This window comes from Phascolarctos cinereus, unplaced genomic scaffold (genome assembly GCF_003287225.1).
Source record: "Phascolarctos cinereus isolate Bilbo 61053 unplaced genomic scaffold, phaCin_HiC Scaffold_4;HRSCAF=312, whole genome shotgun sequence".
NCBI lineage: Eukaryota > Metazoa > Chordata > Mammalia > Diprotodontia > Phascolarctidae > Phascolarctos > Phascolarctos cinereus.
This window is the reverse complement of record NW_027555847.1, coordinates 468,309,392-468,328,989: the sequence shown is the minus strand read 5'-3', so window position 1 is coordinate 468,328,989 and position 19,598 is coordinate 468,309,392. Positions and strand designations below refer to the sequence as shown.

Below are 19,598 nucleotides of genomic sequence, written 5' to 3'. Positions count from 1 at the left end.
TCTCAGGCCATGGAAGAGCTCAAAAAGGATTTTGAAAATCAAGTAACAGAAGTGGAAGAAAAATTGGGAAGAAAAATGAGAGTGATGCAAGAAAATCAAGAAAAACAAGTCAACAGCATTCTAAAGGAGACCCAAAAAATGCTGAAGAAAATAACACCTTTAAAAGTAGAATAGACCAAATGGCAAAAGAGGTCCAAAACTCCAATGGGGAGAAAAATGCCTTCAAAAGCAGAATTGGCCAAATGGAAAAGGATGTCCAAAAGCTCACTGAGGAAAATAATTCCTTAAAAATTAGAATGGAGCAAATGGAAGGTAATGACTCTATGAGAAATCAAGAAAAAAGAAAATTAAGGGGTGAGGGAGGAATGTACTGGGAGAAGGAGAAAGGGAGAGGTAGAATGGGGCAAATTATCTCATAAAAGAAGCAAGAAAAGCTTTTAGAGTGGCTAAAGAAGGAAATACTATACATACCCAATTGGGTATGGAAATCTATCTTACCCTACAGGAAAGTAGGGAGGAAGGGGATAACAGAGGGAGGGGGGAAAGGGATAAGAGAGGGAGGGGTGATAGAAGGGATAATCAGAAGCAAACGCTTTTGAGGAGGGACAGGGACAAAGGAAGAAATAGAATAAATGGGGCCAGGATAGGCTGGAGGGAAATACAGTTAGTCTTTCATAACATGGCTATTGTGGAAGTGTTTTGCATGACTACACATGTATAATCTATATCAAATTGCTTCCCTTCTCAGTGAGGGTGGGTGAGGAGGGAGAAGAAGAGAGAATTTGGAAAGAATGTTAGAAATTGCTTCTGCATGCAACTGGGAAATAAGATACACAGACAAAAGAATATAGAAATCAATCTTACCCTACAGGAAAACAGAGAATGGGAAGGTGATAATAGATGGGGTGGGTCATAGAATGGAGAACAGATTAGGTGAAAAGGGAATCAAAATGCAGGCCATCATGGGGTGGGATGGGGAGAAAATTTGGAGCTCAAAATCTTGTGGAAGTGAATATTGAAAACTAAAAATAAATAAATAAATTGAGGAAAAAATTAATTAATTTAAAAAATTAGAACTTTACCTAAGATTTAAAAGAAGCCAGGGAAAACAAGAGACAGAGATGAGGAGGGAGAATTCTAGGTACAGTCAGTAAAAATGTCTGGAGTCTGGAGAATTGTCATGACTGATGAAAAGTAAAGAGACCAGTGCCATTGGATCACAGCGAATAAGATAAGCAGGAAGGGGCCAGAGTGTAAAAGATTTTAAAAGTTAAATGGAGGATTTCATATTTGATTCTGGAAGTGATAGAAAGCCACTGGAGTTTATTGAGTAGGGGGTTGAAATGGTCAAATCCACGCTTAATGAAAATCAATGTGACAACTGAATGAAGATGGACTGGAATAGGTAGAGTGAGACTTGAGACATGGAGACCAACCAGCAAGCCATTACAATAGTCCAGGAATGAGGTGATGAGAGCCTGCACCAAAATAGTGACAATGTTAGAGGAGAGAAAGGGATGGATATGAGAGATACAATGAAGGCAGAAACAACAGTACTTGACAATTGGGGACATATAAAGGTGAGAGAGAGCCAATAGTTGAGGATGACATCTATGTTGCAGGCTTAGGTGATGGAGAGGAATTGTGGTACCAGTCATAGGGAAGTAAGAAAGAGGGAAGGTTTGGGGAGAAAATATAATGAGTTCAGTTTTGGAGCTGTTGACTTTAAAAAGTCTATCCAGTTGGAAATGTCTAATGGGCAGTTGGGGGATGCAAGTCAGAATGTTAGAAGAGAGGTTTGGCCTGGATAAGTAGATACAAGAAATGATCATTAAATCAATGGTACCTAATGAGATTACAAAGGAAAAGAGTAGAGAGGAAGAAGAACTGAGGGTCCAGGACAGAGCCTTGAGGGACAACTATGGTTAGTGGTTATGACTTGGATAAAACTCTAGTTAAGAGGACTGAGAAGACACTGTCACACAGGTAGGAGAATGAAGAAATAATACTATAATTAAAAAAAAATAAACTAGAACAAAGTTGAGAAGAGGATGATTAACAGAGCAAAGATGGCAGAGAGGTCAAGAAAGAAGAAGACTGAGAAAAGGCTCTTAGATTTGGCAATTAAGAGATCATTGGTAACTTTGCAGTAGACAATTTCAGTTGAAGGAAGTCAGAAGCCAGACTGTAGAGCTAAGGAGAAAATGATAAGAAAAGAAGTGGAGGCACCTACTGCAAATAGTAAGGAATTTAGCTACTAAAGGTAGACCAATATAGAAGTAAGGATGGATAAATAAAGGGTTTTTGGTATCAGGAGGAGACATGAGCATGCTTGGACACAATAGGGAAACAGTGAGGGGTGAAAGATTAGTGAAAGAGTAGAGTTGATAGAGGAAGTAATCTACTGCAGAATATAGGATACAATGGGATTTCTTGTGCATATGAAGGAGTTTTGCTTAGCAAGGAAAAAGGTCACCTCTTCATGTAAATCAAAGGAGGAGAAGATAGTAACAGAAGGCATTTGAGTGATGTGAAATAAGAAGGAAAGGAGAAGACAGAACTCTCTGAAGACTGACTCGATTTTTAAAGTGAAATATAAGTAAAGTTTTCCAGCTGAAATAGTGGGAAGAGGTACAGTTATAAGAGGTTTGAAGGAAGAGGAAAAGGGCTGGCAAAAGTTACTGTGGGAGGTAGGATAGTGAATCAATTAGAGAGATATAAAAAGATTTCCTTGCTGCAGTGAAAACCCATTTCAGATTTTTTAATATACATTTAAAGTGGTGGTCACTGTCAGAATGGTTTCATTTTTCAGGTCATGGATAGCAGTGGAGGCAGCAGATGGTGGAAGTAACCTAGGCCTAGGTTTTGGTGGGGCAAATTAGTCAATAGGATAAAGGGACAAAGGGCTGAAGAGAATAGGATTGTATAAAGTTGAACTGATTTACCAGGGGGTCAAGATGGGAAAAAGAAGAGAACATAGCCAATAAAGGGGATATGGCCTGAAAAAGAATTGTAGAATAGAGGCCAGCACTCTCAATGTAATAATGTAAATATTGGATACAAAATAGCATTTTGGACCCCAGAAAATGCAAAACACATAAAGGGATTTATACTAGCTCATAAACAGTCAACATAATTCCTCTCTGTCTCTGTCTCTGTCTGTGACTCTGTGTCTCGGTCTCGGTCTCTGTCTCTGTGTGTGTGTGTGTGTGCCTCTCTCTCTCTCTCTCCCTCTCCCCATCCACAGGGCCCTAAATTCCCCTATATTCATGGCATCACTAATTCTACAGTTAGGACTTACAAAGGGAAATTAATTTGGAGTTACTACTAAGGCATTCCTCAAACATTCCACTGACTTCCACTTTCCAAAGGGATGCATTTAGTTCCCTGAACTCATAATACCAGCTAGTTGCTTAGATTCTCCTCCAACCCTCCCACTCCAGGCCCTCATGGAAACTTACTTTGGCTTATTAAACAGTCAACTCATTTCCCATATAATCTTGTAGCTCATCAAATTGATTGGAAAATGTCATTGATCAACTTCCCCATCCCCCCAATACTCACACTATAAGGATCAAACTTAAACATGGCAGGAAAATATGGAACAAGTTTGGAAGTCTAGTTCTGCAGGATTATAGAGGATAAAAATTTGGGTCATAAGATCATGAAATAAGGATGGCAAACCAAGTTGGAGACAGTTTGTAATGGCCTCAAGAATTAGACTAAGGAATTTAGATTTAAATCAGTAACCAATGAAGATCTCCTGAAAGTTTTAGACAATGAATGATATGGTTTGATTCGTGCATTAGGAAGATTATTCCGGAAATATATAGTATGAACTGAAAGAAGCAAGGATTGGAGTGAGGGAGACTAGTTAGATTTTGTAGCAATTAATGGGGAATGATGACAGCCTATTGCAGCAATGAAAATGATGACTGCCTATTGTAATGATGTCATTTGCAGTTGTTTCTGACTCTTTGTGACCCCATTTAGGGTTTTCTTAGAAAAGATACTAGAATGGTTTTACATTTCCTTTCCTAACTCATTTTACAGATGAAGAAATTGAGGCAAACTGGGGTAAGTGACTTGCCCAGGGTCACACAGCCAGTAAGTATTTGGGGTTGGATTTGAACTCAGATTATTCTTGACTCCAGGCCCAGCATTCTATTCCCTGTGCCGCCTAGCTGCCCATTGCAATGATAGCAGAAAAAAACTGTGAGATACTAAAGCAACAAAAATCAGCAAGACTTGATGAATCATTGAATGTACTGGAAGAAGGGGAGAGGAGTCAAAGAAGAAGCTGAGGTTGTGGGCATATATGATTGGGAGGATATTAATGCTATTAACAGAAACAGGGAAATCAAGAAGAAGAGAAAAATTAGGAATAAAGAAATCCCAGTAAATTTGTGACGATATGAGAATAAGGCAGCTTGTGACCTTGGTCAAATCATATTCTTCTTCTTCTCTGGGCCTTAGTTTACTCATCTGAAAAAATGGACTCCTAAAGTCCTGTCAGCTCTAAGTTTAAAATGTTATAATGTGACGTTTCAGTAGAAAAGTAGGTGGTGAGAAATGCAAAAAACTCAGGAGAGTTTTGGGAATTGTCCACAGAGAGAGGTGAATTGAGATCTCATCAGTGGATGAGCTCAACAGAGAAAGAAGCATAGAGAGAAATGAAAAGAAAAACAAATATTGAACACATTGGTTATAGGAATGAAGGGAACAGAAAGATCCATTGAAGAATTAGGATAAAAGGGGTAGTCTTGGCCAGGAAGGTCATTTCTTTGGAGACAGGAGGAAAAAGATAAGATAAAGGTGGCTGAAGACACTTATAGATTAAATCCACCATGGATAATTTTTGTAGTTGAGTCAGATGACAACTAAAGTCTCTTTGAAAAATTAATGAATCTAGGATAATAACAGAAAAAGATACAAAAACTATCAAATTTCTCAGATAAGGACATGATACCAAAGATATATAAGCAACGCACACACACTGACATGGGTGTGTGTGTGTGTGTGTGTGTGTGTGTGTGTGTGTATACACACAGACATATATGCATATGTGTGTAAAATATATGTTTTATATACACATAAGCATAGCAATATACATATATATAATATATACAAATATGTATTAAAGTATAACCAAAATCCATTCCCTAATAAATCTGAAAGGTTGTAAATAAACAGTTCTCAATAGATCTGCAAACTATTAATAATCGTATGACAGCATCCCAAGTCACTAGTGAATAACAAAAGAAATGCAAATAAGAAAAACCCTGAAATTTCACCTATTACCCTGCAAACTGGCAAAGATGACAAAAGATGAGACTAGTTAATGTTAGAGGGTTTGTGGGAAGATAGACACACTAGTCCATTATTCAAGGAGTAATGAATCTGCGTAACTATTTTGGAAGGCAATTTGGAATTATGCAAACAAATTGACCATATACCCCAAGCTGGTTACCCATAAGAAGCAAAAACACCTATACACTAAAATATTTACAGCAGTATTTTTGTGGTGGTAAAGAAATGGAAGCAGAATAGATATCCATTAATTTTGGAATGGCTAAACCAATTGTGGTACAAGAATTTAATGCAATATTGCTGTGCTATAATAAATGACGAATTTGATGAACACAGGAAAAGCACAGAAACATTTACATGAAATAAAGTGAAATAAACAGTAAGAAATAACATGCATAATGACTATACAAACCTAAATGGAAAGATCAACAAAAGCAATCAAAGGTGGATGCTATAAAATTACAAAGAATAAGCAAGTTCCCAAAAGAGCATGTATGAAAAGACAGTCCCACCCCCCAGATACATACCCCTCACTCTTTTACAGAAGTGGGAGACCCACATGTGTGGTGCATTGCAGATATTATCATACTTTTTCCATATATTGGTCGGTCAATAAACATTTATTAAGCACCTACTATGTGCCAGGAACTGTGCTCAGAGCTGGATCAATTTTGCTACTTTTTTCTCTTCTTTTTTTTTTCTTTAAAAATATCATTTGTTATATATGACAATTCTCTACAAGGAAGGTGGGGAGAGTTATTGGAAGAAATGTTTGATGTTTGTAAAATATAAAAATATCAGTAAATTTAATTTTTAAAAAGAAAGGAGGAAGAGAATGTATTGAAGCAAATAGATAAAGGTTTAAGTCTTGGCCAGGAAAGTCTTCTCATCCTCTGAGACAAGAAGAACAGTGTAAGGGGATTGAAGACACCAAGAAATTACATCCACCATAGTTAATACAGGGTCCCCCAAAAGCCTTTGTGCAGTCTTAAACTATTAAAGTATTTGTTGTTGGATCAGACGATCTCTAAGTTACTTCCAAGTCTAAAATATTTGTAATTTTATGATTATGTGTCTTCCCACGTCCCTGGAGGCATCAGATTCATTGCGACAGTTCTCTAGACCAGCACATTAAAAAATTTTTTGAAAGTTTTAGAAGGCAAAAAGATTAGAATGTGTTTATCCTCTTTTCTTTCCTCTTTTTAAAAACTCTCTTAATTAAAGGAGTCTATAGAATTTCATTTGGAGAGAAAAGTTTATAAATTTACCCAGATATATATTTTACAATTTTTAATAAATTGTTTAGTAAAGTTTTCCCTGGAAGGCACAGAAGCAAATTTTCATGTGAAAAAACTTAAGCTACCTTTAAAATGTTTGGATAGATCTAGCTACGTATGCCTCCTTTAATTTTGTGTCAATTTGTTGTTGGCTGTGAACCATGGGAGTGAGGAAGATCAAATCAAAGGACATATTTTTTTTCCCTAACAATAATCTTGGAGATCACTTAGTCTGATTGCCTCATCTTCTAGATAAGGAAATTGAGGTCTAAGTTCTACTACACCATACTGCTCTGTGATCATTTCATGAGAAAACACATAGTAAAGCCCTCAACGAATATTGGTTGTACAAAGGAATCAGGGATTCAATAGAAATGGAGTCAGTATTTCCTTTAAACCTGTGAATTTCACTGGCTGGGCCAGCTTTTGTTAGAGCTAATAACTAAAGAACAAAAGAATAAAAACCTTCTTCATTTGTTTTTTTTTTGCTTAATGAAGGAAGTTCTATTGTACCATGAAAGGGAAATAGCATCAAAACACAAAGGATATTAAAAGAAAATAACAATAACAATGACAACAATAACCAGGATGTATATTGAGAGCTGCCTCTGAAATTTTGAAAGCAGAAAATTAGAAGAGATCTTAAAACTGTCCAGAGGCTGCTACCTTATTTGCATGGGTGTTGGGAGTCGGGTGGGGGGAGTTGGATGTAAACTTTGTCTCATCTCTCTCAACATTCTGTTGATCCAGGAATACAGGTGTGTATGGCAGGCTGGCTAACAGTGGTAGCAAAAGAGCATAAGTGGTGAATTTTGTGGTATAGTCTTGTAGAGGATGCTAAGGTTTTGTTAGTTTGTTTTATAATGTTCATTGTATTCTTTTGTTATTTGTAATTCTGTTTAGCTTGTTTACATTAGCACAGTTTCTTCTTAATGAATATTAACCAGGTAAAAGATGCTGACAGATATGCATAGTGAAATCTTTTAATATACCTTCATCAAATTAAAATAATTCTAATTTGCAGTAAGGCCCTTTTGATGGTATCCCAAGGTTTCCGGGTAGCAACTGTGACAACATGTTTCTGCATCCAGCAAAGAGGAATTTTAAAACAAGGGAAAAAAACATTTAGAGTTAAATATAAAAATAACTAAGCCAATGTGTAAACCTTTTCACTGTGTTATATAAAAGTCAAAATGTAAACTTTGCTGTCCTAAAATTGCAATCATAGTTTGCTACCATCCTCGTTTCTCCCCTCTAAACTTAGAGGCCTTATTGCACAAAAATCTATTTTCTTTTGTACTATATTTTTAAGAAGCTAAGTGATACTTTGGGTTCATTTTCCCGTTTTTCTATAAATGGCTGAAAATAATCACCATCATATAATCCTTCCACTGAAAATTAGGGGTGAAATCTCACCACATTATTATGATTGTATTCACTAAAGCATGCCCAAATTAGAAGCTTCAGAAACAACATGCTATACAAGTAGTAAATATTCCATTCCAGCCCTACGTTGCCTGAAGGCTTTGGACTGTATTACTCTACATGTCTATCACTGGAACAATAGAATAAAACATTGCTGCAAGGTTAGAGACATCAAACCCACTCAGCCACTTCTCATAAGGAATATTTGGATAACCAAAACCTGATGCAAGTATTTGTTACTAGTCATTATGACAAGATAAGAACAGCCCATAATCTTATTAGTACCTACTCATTTATAGGTTTCTTTTTTTTCCTATCAAAACATGAACATAGATTATAGGAATAAATTGCTTATTTCCCACATTACCAGGCAATTATAAATATTTCAACAAGAGGGTTACAACATGCCAAAGTAAGAATTTAACAGAATAATCCAGGATGCAAATGCCACTGCAGTCCATTGCTGATGTTCTTAAATACTATTCATCTTGCTGGTTTCTACAAGGAAAACCTCAAAGCACGACAAGCAGGGAGCAGCATTTAAACAGCTGCTAACTTATCACTAGGGGTAGGATTGTTTCTTCTCTTCCCTGGACCATATCACAGAGTAAGGAGTATCACACAAATATATCCAATTTAGCACTACATAATTCTAAATGCATATTAATTCAGTCACCATAAATATATGTACATATTGGTATTATTCCATCACCATAAATATGTGTGTGTGTGTGTGTGTGTGTGTATGGTATATATGTAATATGTAATAATGTATTGATACAGATATACCACATGTAGTAATTTGCTTTTGTGGACATTTATGTGTAAATATGGATATATATGTATATCAATATAAATAGAAACAAATAAATATGCATGAAAGCACAATCATCAAAATTTTTTCTTTGTCAAGAATATTATTACTGAGACATGAGAAAAACATAAAGCCACAATAATTTTTATGAAAACTTGGGGATTTTAGTTGAACACAAGCTAACCATGACTCAGTAGTATGACATGGCAGCCATCTTGTTGACTTGTTGCTACATATGGAATATTGTATTCAGATATAGGTATCTTATTTCAGAAATTTGAAAAACTGAATTGTCTCTAGAGAAAGGCAACCAAGATGGTGAGGGGACTGAAAACCATGTCACAAAAGGATTAATGGAAGGATTGGGAGATATATCATCTATAGAAAAGAAACCTTAGAGATGACGCATTTTTTGTTGTTATCACAGGTGTTGAAGGTCTGTCATGTGGAAAAGGAACTAGGCTTGTTCCCAGACGGGCCCCAGAAGACAGAGATCAGGTCAATAGGGAGCAGTTGCAGGTCTCAGAGGTTGATATAAAAAAAACCCTTCCAAATGATTAGAACTGTTCCAAAGAACGGATTGGCTCTGGAGGTTGTAGACTACCTTCCCTAGAAGCCTTTAAGAGAAATAGAGGCAACTGTTTTGGTCACTACTGTAGACTGCACTACTTAGCTATGAGAGATTAGGGCAGATGACTTTGAAGTTTCCTTCCAACTGAGATTCAATGATTCTGATGCTATCAATGGGATAAATCTAGGAGCAAAATTCTTGATTAGATGGTATCCCATGTAATATAAGTTGCCTTGATGATTGAAATATAACCAGCCAATTTGGTCACATGAGCTGCAATTTGTTTTGCTTCTAGGCTGTTGAAAACCTCCATCCATTTTCAATGGTCAGGAGCTGGAAGAGTGAAGTAGACATTGAGCTCTCCTGTTGGCCAGTGTAGTGAGAGAAATGAAAGGAAAGCAAGGGATCTCTTTCTACCAGAAGCCTTTCCTCTGCTCCCACTAGTGCCTTTGTATACAAGGTTACCTTGTGACTATGATAGAGAGAGAGAGAGAGAGAGAGAGAGAAAGAGAGAGAGAGAGAGAGATGATAGATATAGATACATACATACATACAACTATTTCTGTCTTCTCTCTGACTCTCTGTCTCTGTCTTGTCTGTCTGTTTCTCTCTCATATACATATACATATGTATATATAATTTGTATACACAAACATTCTTTAAGCACCTATTATGTGCTGACTACTATGATAAGTGCTTCACAAATATCATCTCATTTGATCCTTATAAACACCCTGGCAAGTAAATGCTGTTATAATCCCCACTTCACATTTGATGAAAGTGAGGCAGATAGAGGTTGTGAGTGGCACAAGGTCACTTGGCTAGTCTCAGACTTGCTATCCTAAAGTATGTGTGTGTCTGTGTCAAGTGTGAGTTTGAGTGTGAGAGAGAGAAAGAGTGAGCAGGATCCTCGTGAATTACAATAGTGTAAATAAGAAGGTCAGCTGAGGCAGCTGGGTGGCTCAGTGGATTGAGCACTGGACCCCAAGTCAGGAAGAGTTCAAATCCGGCCTCAGACACCCATTAGCTGTGTGACCCTGGGCAAGTTACATAATCTCCATTTATTTGCCTTAATCCACTGGAGATGGAAATAGCCTCAGTTTCATTTAGGAAATGAAATCACTACAGGATTCTTGCCAAGACAACTCCATGGCCAGCACTGGTGTGCTATGGCCCACATGGTCACAATAAGTAGCACACAGCTGAATGACTGAACAACATCAAATGATAAGGGGGCTCAAATATCTCTTACACCACTTAAGAGAAGTGATTGAGCTAGAGAAACTTGTTCTCTGGTCCAACAGTTCAAAGGATCCACATGATCCTCATTGAAACTCCAAGATTTTCTGTGTTAAATATAATTAGAAAGCATCATAATGCAATGTATTGACCAGGCAGTTTCCAAGAGCCACAGGGCTCTTCATAATTAGCACATATATTTTTCTTCATTTTTCCTCAGTATTCTGCCTGAGAAAGCAACCAGATGAAGGAACATGAAAAAAAAAACAAACCAAAACTTCCAGGCCTCAAAGAAAAGTATGTGGGAAGACTCTTTTGATGCTGTCCTAGACTTTCTATGGATCTCCAGTCCTGCAACACACACTGCCTATTGTATATTTCAAAGTGGATGACCCTCAGGCACCTCAAGCTCAATATGTCCGAAACAACAGTCATTATACCCATCCCAACCATAGCCTTCTTTCACCCTTTCCTAAAGTACTGTCAAGGCCACTACAATCCTTCCAAAAATCCCTCTAATTTGTAATAACATCCCTGACTCCTCATTCTCTGTGACACTATGCATCTGATCAGTTGCTAAATCTCATTTTTACCCCTACAATATCTCTTGAATATGTACCTTTCTGGCCGTTGACACAGCCACCACTGAATTCAGCCCCCTATCACCTCTCATCTGAACTGCTATAACAGCCTCCTAATTTGGTATGCCTGCCTCAAGCTTCTTCCCACTCTACTACCTCTTTTCTACCTGGCTGTTAAGGGGATTTTCCTAAAATTCAAGACGTATCATATTATCCTATCCCTAAAGCTCTATAAAAGCCAGTGTCTCACTATAACCTCTAAGATCAAAATATAAACTCTCCTTTTTGACATTTCTGTCTCTTTACCCACAGTTCCTTTCTAACTTTTCTAGTTTTCTGATATCTTATTCTCCTCTTTGAAGGTGCTACAATGCACCAATCCTGAGTACTTGATGTTTCACAGATAAGGAGGTAAGACCCTCCATTTCCTATTTTTGTACCTTTGCACTAGCTGTTCTGCCATGCCTGGAATGCACTTCATCCTCATCTCTCCCTCCTAGAATCTCTGGTTTCCCTCAGGACTCATTTGAAGATGAATCTTCTAAATTAGTCTTTCCTGGTCCTTCTAGCTACTAGTACACACCCTCCCCAAATTATATTGTATTCATTTTGTATACATTCAATAAATAATTATCTTAGTTCACATCATCACCTTTACCATTAGAATGTAAACTCCTTGTGAGTAAGGATTGTTTCACTTTTGTCTTTGGTATTCCCAGCACCTATCTAGCACAGTGACTGCATAGTTGCACTTATAATATCTGTTGACATTGAGGTTTTAAGCTGGTGTCAAATCATTTTTATTTCTATTGACTGAACTTCTCTTTGAAACTCCATAGACAAAGAAAAAAACACTGTGTATAATAACTCAGAAATGGAATATAATCATGTTATTTTTTCATGTATCAGGATAGTTTTTCTTCCATAAAAAGAAAAAAGGCATTAAAAATTAAATCCTTGGGGTCAACCCTTCCCAAATATCATTTCTTTTAAAATTCCCTCCTGAAAGTAGAACATTCCATTTTATTCCTGACAACTGCAGTTTCTGACACTAGGTAATAAGTGATGTGATGTGAAGCTTAAGTAGGAATTTGTTCTCAGGCTCCAGGTATAAATGTACCTTAATTATTCTCTGTTATTATACTATTCTCTATCATTAATAAGTCCAAAGGATTGTCCTCAACCTTCCTCAGTGCCTGGCACAAATCTTTTATTCGAACCCTGGCCTCCTTAAAAGAATGAGTGTACCCCTAAAAGTGCCCATCCTAAAGTCAGGGGATATCTTATTTATTGCCAGCATCTGATCTTTAAAGTCATCTGCTATGTTCAGCATCAGCAAAACATTTAACATATACTACTGCAACTTAAAAAAAAAATTATAGAATAATTCCTATTCTAGATATTCCAGAGAATAGAAATTTCTCAGGTTTTGTTTGGTTTCTGAGTCTTCAAAACACTTCTAAGTGAGATGAAATTTAACTAAGAATTATTCTGTCATTTAAGTACTATTAGTGGAAATTATTATTTTTTCAAAGGCTTTCCAAAGAACTTTCTGTTCTCTCCTTGACCGCCCTGATGTTTGACATCTCTGAAATGAACTTAATCTTCTGGGTATGTCCCTTAGAGCCTTTCAGTAACTCTCCCTTTGCCAAAGACCTGGTATCTCCAGCTTCAGGCAGTTGTCAATAGATGATGTTCTTTTAACCAGAGGTGGCATGCAGCTCAACATAAGAATCATTCCAGGCACTCCTTACTATAAGGTAGAGTCATGGGTTCAAACTCTGCCTCTTTTATTACTCACCACCTCTGTCACTTCATTCCTCTGGACACTAGTTTCTTTATTTATGAGATAAGATCGGACTAGTTGACCTCTAAGATCTCTTCCAGTTCTAACTGTAAAGTAGGTACTATGATTCTGTCACCTGCTTGACTTCATGTCTTTGGATGCCTGGCTGTTGTCCGTCCTTCCCTTAGGTGACCACCCTAAGCTTGGTGTCTTAAATTCATGGAACTTTCCCACTACTCCCTAGCTTATTGATGTCCCTGGATGTGAACTCTTCCCTGTTTAGCTGAATACTTGATCTTAGATTCTGTTAAGAACCAACCACTACTGTGACAATTTGCTAGCCTGAACTACTTTTCTTTATATTTCTCACCTCCCAAAGCTGTCCACACACCTGAAGGGATACTAATAGCTTCTTCTGTTGGTCTAGGGGTTATCCCTGCTTTGAGGTTTTCTTTAAAAAGAAAATAGTATGACATTAATTATTCATTAAAATCTTTAAATTAACTGCCCCCACTTTAGCTTATTTCCTTAAATGGTGACTATTCTAATTAAGGCAAAAGCCATAATTTTCTACCCTCCCCTGAAATCTAGATTCAAACTGTGACCTAATAGCAAGCTATCTCTCAGTGTGGTGGCTGCTCCAAACACCATACAGAGTGCAGTTATTCCCATGACTACATTTAACCTATCAAAAAGAGAGAGAGAGAGAGAGAGAGAGAGAGAGAGAGAGAGAGAGAGAGAGAGAGAGAGAGAGAGAGAGAGAGACGTGGAGTGTGGGGAGAGAGAGAGGCCTGAACATTAGAAGGAGAAGTGGGTCCCTATCATTTCCAAAGCAGCAAGTCTCCCATGGGATTGCTGGCTCTGAGTTTCTTGATTTTCTGTGTGACAGGAGTCACCTATTCCTCCCCCCCACTTCCTTTTTTGAAATCGTCAATTTAGCACACAATGAATGGGAACTGGGTGTCAGTCAAACTGGGAGCACTGGCTGTCAGTCAAACTGGCTGCTGTTGACAGCAATGTTTTAAAAAAAGGGTCTAACCCCTTCAGAAGAATTTTCAATGTAAGCAGAACATAATACCCTATTTTTAAATGGTTAAACAGTTGTTTTCTCTCTGCTTTACAAAGGTCTTAATTGTGGGGCTAATAATGTCTGGAACCGTGTTTTTACATTTTATATGAGCACTTTTAATCACTGGGCCACACAGACACTTTGTAAGAGCTACATTACCAGACCACTTTGTTTGGTTTTGTATTCCCATCTACTGACAGGTCATCTAGATTCATGCAAATAGATACTCATACAAAATGAATCCACTTTGTGTTTGAGGAATTTAAGGCAAATTCTTGAAATCCTTCAGAAATTAAAATTTACTTGCACTTAGATGACAATTTTACAGAATTACAGGACAAGAAGATGCCTAAGGGGGCCATCTAGTATCTCCTCTAGCCTCCAGCTTTTTGTTGGCAGTGATGGTCAGTTGTTTTGGTCATGTCTAACCCCTGGTGACCCCATTTGCAGTTTTCTTGGCAGAGATATTGAAGTGGTTTACCATTTCCTTCTCAAGCTCATTTTACAGATGGAGTAATTGAGGCAAACAGGATTAAGTGACTTGCCCAGGGTCACACAGCTAGGAAGGGTGTGAGGTTGGTTTTGAACTCAGGTCTTCCTGATTCCAGGGCTGGCATTCTATTCACTGCATCACCTAGCTGCCAGTCTCCAGTTAAGATCTTATAGAAACTTTATAAAAATCAGGAACATTTATTTAAAAAAATTAATGGAATTGAATGGAATTTACCAAATTCCTCAAGAATTTCACAACAATTACATATGCCTTTTTAACAACTCTTACAGTGAAAAATGAATCACGTGGTGGTTCAATAGAAGGAACATTGGACCTGGAGTCATAAGATCTAAGTTCAAATCAAGCCTCAGTCACTTGCCAGCTATGTGATAATGGGCAAGTCATTTAACCTTTTTTGCCTCACTTTCCTCATCTGTAAAATGAATGGGAGAAGGAAATGGCAAAGCACTACGGTATTTTTGCCAAGAAACCTTAAACAGAGTCACAAAGAGTCAGACATGACTAAAATGACTGAACAACAACAAAAATAGTGGAAAATATATTTGCTAAAATAAAGGGACATTTATTAATTCAGGAGGAAGTTCATTAGGAATTAAATAGCAGTTTTAATTAAGAAAATAAAATATTTTTGTTCCTTGTAATTACATAGAGTTGCAAACATTGTTGCAATAGTACTTTAAGATGTGCTTTTGTAAATGAAAGAATCATTTTACATTAGAACATTTATTCTTCTTATCCAAAGGGTAATATCGGTTGGGGAAGAAAGAAAGAAAGAGAGACAGGGGCAGAGACAGAGAGGGAGAGAGAAAAAAATTTTGTTTATTAATTTGTCTTAGCCAATTTTTTCCTCCAAGGCTAATGTGGAGTTTAGGTCATACCATTTGAAATTATGACTAATTCTGAAGTTTTGGAGTATAAATTAACAAATGATAACACTTTATGATATATTCTCCATATTCAACACCTTAAAATGTTTATTTCTTTGATTATCAGGGGAAATAGTGAAGAGCTGGTCAGCATCATTTTATATCTCCTTTCTAATTATTTTTTACATAATTACTTTTTAACCTATTATAATATTTCTTTAAATCATTTTAGGTGCAAGATATAACCTCTATACAAAATACATGTAAGTATCCTCTGACGTCAGCATTTTAAATATAAAACATATATTCCAATAGGCAAAACTGGAATTCTCTACTTACTGAACTCTTTTAACCATAATGTGTTGAAACCCCTTAATATATCTTTCTTGTAGTTAGCTTATGATTTTGAGTACTTTATCCCATTAACCTTCATTCCACATGATGCAAGTCAGGGACCAAGTTTCCCTTCACTTTAAAGACAATTTCTTCTTAAGAAAATATTTTCTATATGCTAGGACATTTGGAGAAAATAATTTCATGTGAAATTTATTGAGTAGTGCTTGAAAGTCAACATTATAAATGAAAAACTTTTTCTGATTTGTATCCTTTTCTATAAGCTGATGAAAAATACTTATATCTATAACCTGGAATTAAGACACTGTAGTGCCTTAACTGGAAGACATAATTAGAGATTGCATGTGGCACTGAGCCATATACCATTGTTTTCACAACATGTAATTATAATTAAACACACTTTGATTGAGAAATTCTATTCCAACGACCATTTTTATTTGAACATTCTAATTAATACCTAGAACACAGTGTGGTTCAATGAAAATTCAGGATGGAGTTCTAGGTCTGACATTGTCACTAATTGAATATTCCTTAACAACTTTATTTCTTTACTTATTTTCCTCTAAAATGGGAATAATGTGATACATTCCTACTTAACACAGTGTTGTGGGGGAAATGAAATAAGTTGTCTAATAAACATTAAGTAAAATGAACTTACTTCCTCTGATATACACATGACCCAAGAATCCTTCTCCTTCTGAAGGAACTAAGAAAGTAATAAGCACATGACCATCACATGCCTATAATGTTGTTAGGCATCATAATGTCATTAGATTTCACTTTCTTATATCACTTATTTTAACTGTCCATTGATGCAGGCATTAAGAGTCCTGAACTGTGGTGATGAAATAGTGGTTATCATGGTGGCATATAGTGAGGAAAGCTAGGCTCCATTTCTGCCTCTAACACTTAGAATCTGTGTAACCCTAGCAAGTCACTTAACTTCTCTGTGATTCAGTTTCCCTATCTGTAAAATGGGAGTAATATCTGCAGTACCTATCTTTGAGAGTTGTTTAGAAGCTCAAAGCACATTTTTTTTCTTTTTTTGTATGTTGTGGTCCCATTAGGATGTGATTTCCTCGTAGAAGGGACTGTGTTTCTGCCTTTCTTTGTATCTGAACTTTAGTATGTTTGACAACTAGTGAGTGCTTAATAAAAAACTATTAATTAATTGACTGACAAACTCAAATAAAATAAATATATTTTGCAAAATGCTTTGGAAATGTAAAGTGCTATATAATGATAAGTTATGATGATGATGTGACAAGAATGCCTCGATTTGTAGGTTAATACAAAACTAATGAATGCTCATGGATGGAATTTGCAAGCAGAATAATTCTTACTTAATGTTAATAAGGAATTCCTAATTATTAGAATTTCTTCAAAAATGAAATGGACCACTTCAGCAGGTACTTAAGTTTCTTGACAATGGATTTCTTGCAACAGAATCTGCATGACCTGAAGCCAGCCAAGTGCTCTGAACAGCAGCTATTTCAAGCAAGCATCAGTTACAATAATCTTCTATCCGAAAACATCTCAGCTCTGTCAGAAGAGACTTGAGAGACGTGACTGGCCCCAAGAGGTCACTGCACAGGCAGGCAGAGATTGGAGCTATACTGATCAAAACACTGAGAGAAGGCTGGATGACTGATGGGGTGTTGGGAGAGCAGCAAAGGCCAAATACTCACTCCTGGGCACCAGTCCTGGGAGGGCTATGTACCAAGTCTGATCTTCAACATTCCACTCAGAAGTGTTAGAATTTCATCAGTGGAGCCTGATAGATGATCTTGCAAAGAGAAGGAAAAAAAAACACCCTAGATCAGAATCACTAATTCTCACTTTCTCCTCCATAACCATCTGGGTCCAGTGTCCAGATATCGATCAGCAGTACTAGAGATGACCCAGGATGCAGTGGGAGACAATGAGGCTGGTGACTTTGCACAGCCCTCCCTCACTCAAATCAAAGTCAACTGCAAGTCATGTCATCATCTCCCTGATGTCATGGTCCTCTTCAAGAATGAAGGACAAATCACAACCTGTGAGTTGTCTGAGAGCTGTCTGAATGGGGACCCAGCTGGCTAGTTCTAGTTGGGCAACTTCTCTTGTCCTCTCTCCCCCGACCCTCCCTTTTCCTTCTCTTCCCTTCCCTCCCCTTCCTCCACTCCCCTTATCTGAGCGTATTCTGCCCAAAGAAAGGTAAATTTACATGCCCCAAAGCTGCCTACTTAACTTGAGGTTTACTGGCTAGATTTCTTTCTCAAAGACCAAGCCTTAAACCTAATTCACTCAGGATCTCCAGGATTTGACAATAGGTCCCTGCCCAAGCACTGCTTAATGATTATTATTTTGGGCCCTCCTGTCTCAGAGTGAATGTAAATAGTAACTATTTCTCTTTTGGCCAGCAAGAAGACCCTCCCAGTTTGATTTTTTTTTTAATTAAAGGGGCCATCCCTTGACTCACTCCTTAAAGAGGCCTATTCACTGAATGTGCCTTGCCTCACTCAAAGACTATCCCCAAGCACAAAACTTAATCTGAAAATATAGAAGAAAATAGTAATCACAAGTAACAAATACTGTGAGTTAATAAAAGCCTAAGATTAAAACCCAGAAGAAAGTAACCACATAACTATAAGCAGAGCTTCAGAGAAAAGATGGTTTGCCCCAAGGATTTTAACAAAAGTTGAAGGGAAGAAATGAAGTAAGAGATAAAGAATGAAATGAGAGATTAAATTAAAGGGGAAAATGAAAGAAAAATAAAGAGCTTAGAATAGAATTCTGAGCTTCCAAGTCAATATTAACATATCATTTAATATCTCCATAAGTTATGACAGAATACTGTAAAAGATTAAATAACCATTTCCACCTGGTAAAATGTAAATTGAGGTCAAGATAGCTTTCTCTACTGCCCACAATAATTTTGGTGGCCAATAATTGTTACATATTCACAAAAAGTAATCAATTAGAGACAACATCATGGAATGTCTTCCAAAACCCAAACTAAGCACAAATCACTCTTATGTTATCTGTGATTCTTTCATTATCTGTGCTGCTTTTCTATTAAGCATGGATAATTGAAACTTGCCTGTAAAGATCTGGACTTTTATACTATCTAGTATCTCTCTCTCTCTCTCTCCCCTTTCCCAACCTACAACTTTGTGAAAATGTGCACCTTCATCAAACTGGAGTTTTTTTTAAACCATAGAAAGAATTCAGCAATAGAATTCCAAATCCAAGGTCCCTTTAGGGAGCCAGATAAGAAACTCTACTTGGGCCTTGGGGTCCTATATAAGGGCTTGTTAGTACTTTTTATGGTTGTTTGAAATGCTGGCTATCTCATAATCCATAAGCCCATGTGCCTACTTATTTTGAAGAACATTAACAATTTAATAAAGTTACTGCCTGCTTTGCTTCCATCAGCAACCACTGTATCAGCCTTCATTCAGGCATGACCACAGTAACCAGGGCCATCACTTACACCACTATGTAAATTCTCATGTTGGCCTGACACATAGCTTTTCTCATGGTACTATATAACTCTGGCCACAGGAATTTTTTAAATCTCTTCACATCCATATAAATTTTGTTTATATCCATTTAAAGTTGCAATCTATTTAATATTTAAAATACCCTTTATTGAATAGTAAATAGAAAAGCTGATGGGGTTCATCGCTAGTGTCCTTCTGACAATTTAAGGGATCAGTGGATTCTTTTTCATTTTATACCCAGAGTTTTTCCCGTACTCCTGCCCTGGTGAGACCATAGCTAGAGTACTGTGTTTACCTGTAGATGCCA

The 19,598-nt window shown here is 37.0% G+C and overlaps 1 long non-coding RNA gene across 1 annotated transcript in view; it reads right to left on the bottom strand.

The window, feature by feature from the left end:
* Positions 1–19,598, bottom strand: part of LOC110219001 (uncharacterized) — an 84,032-nt gene that overhangs the window by 42,506 nt on the left and 21,928 nt on the right. Inside the window, exon 2 of the long non-coding RNA XR_002327476.2 lies at positions 17,495–17,592. This is a non-coding gene — a long non-coding RNA (uncharacterized LOC110219001). The remainder of the gene's footprint in view (positions 1–17,494; positions 17,593–19,598) is intronic.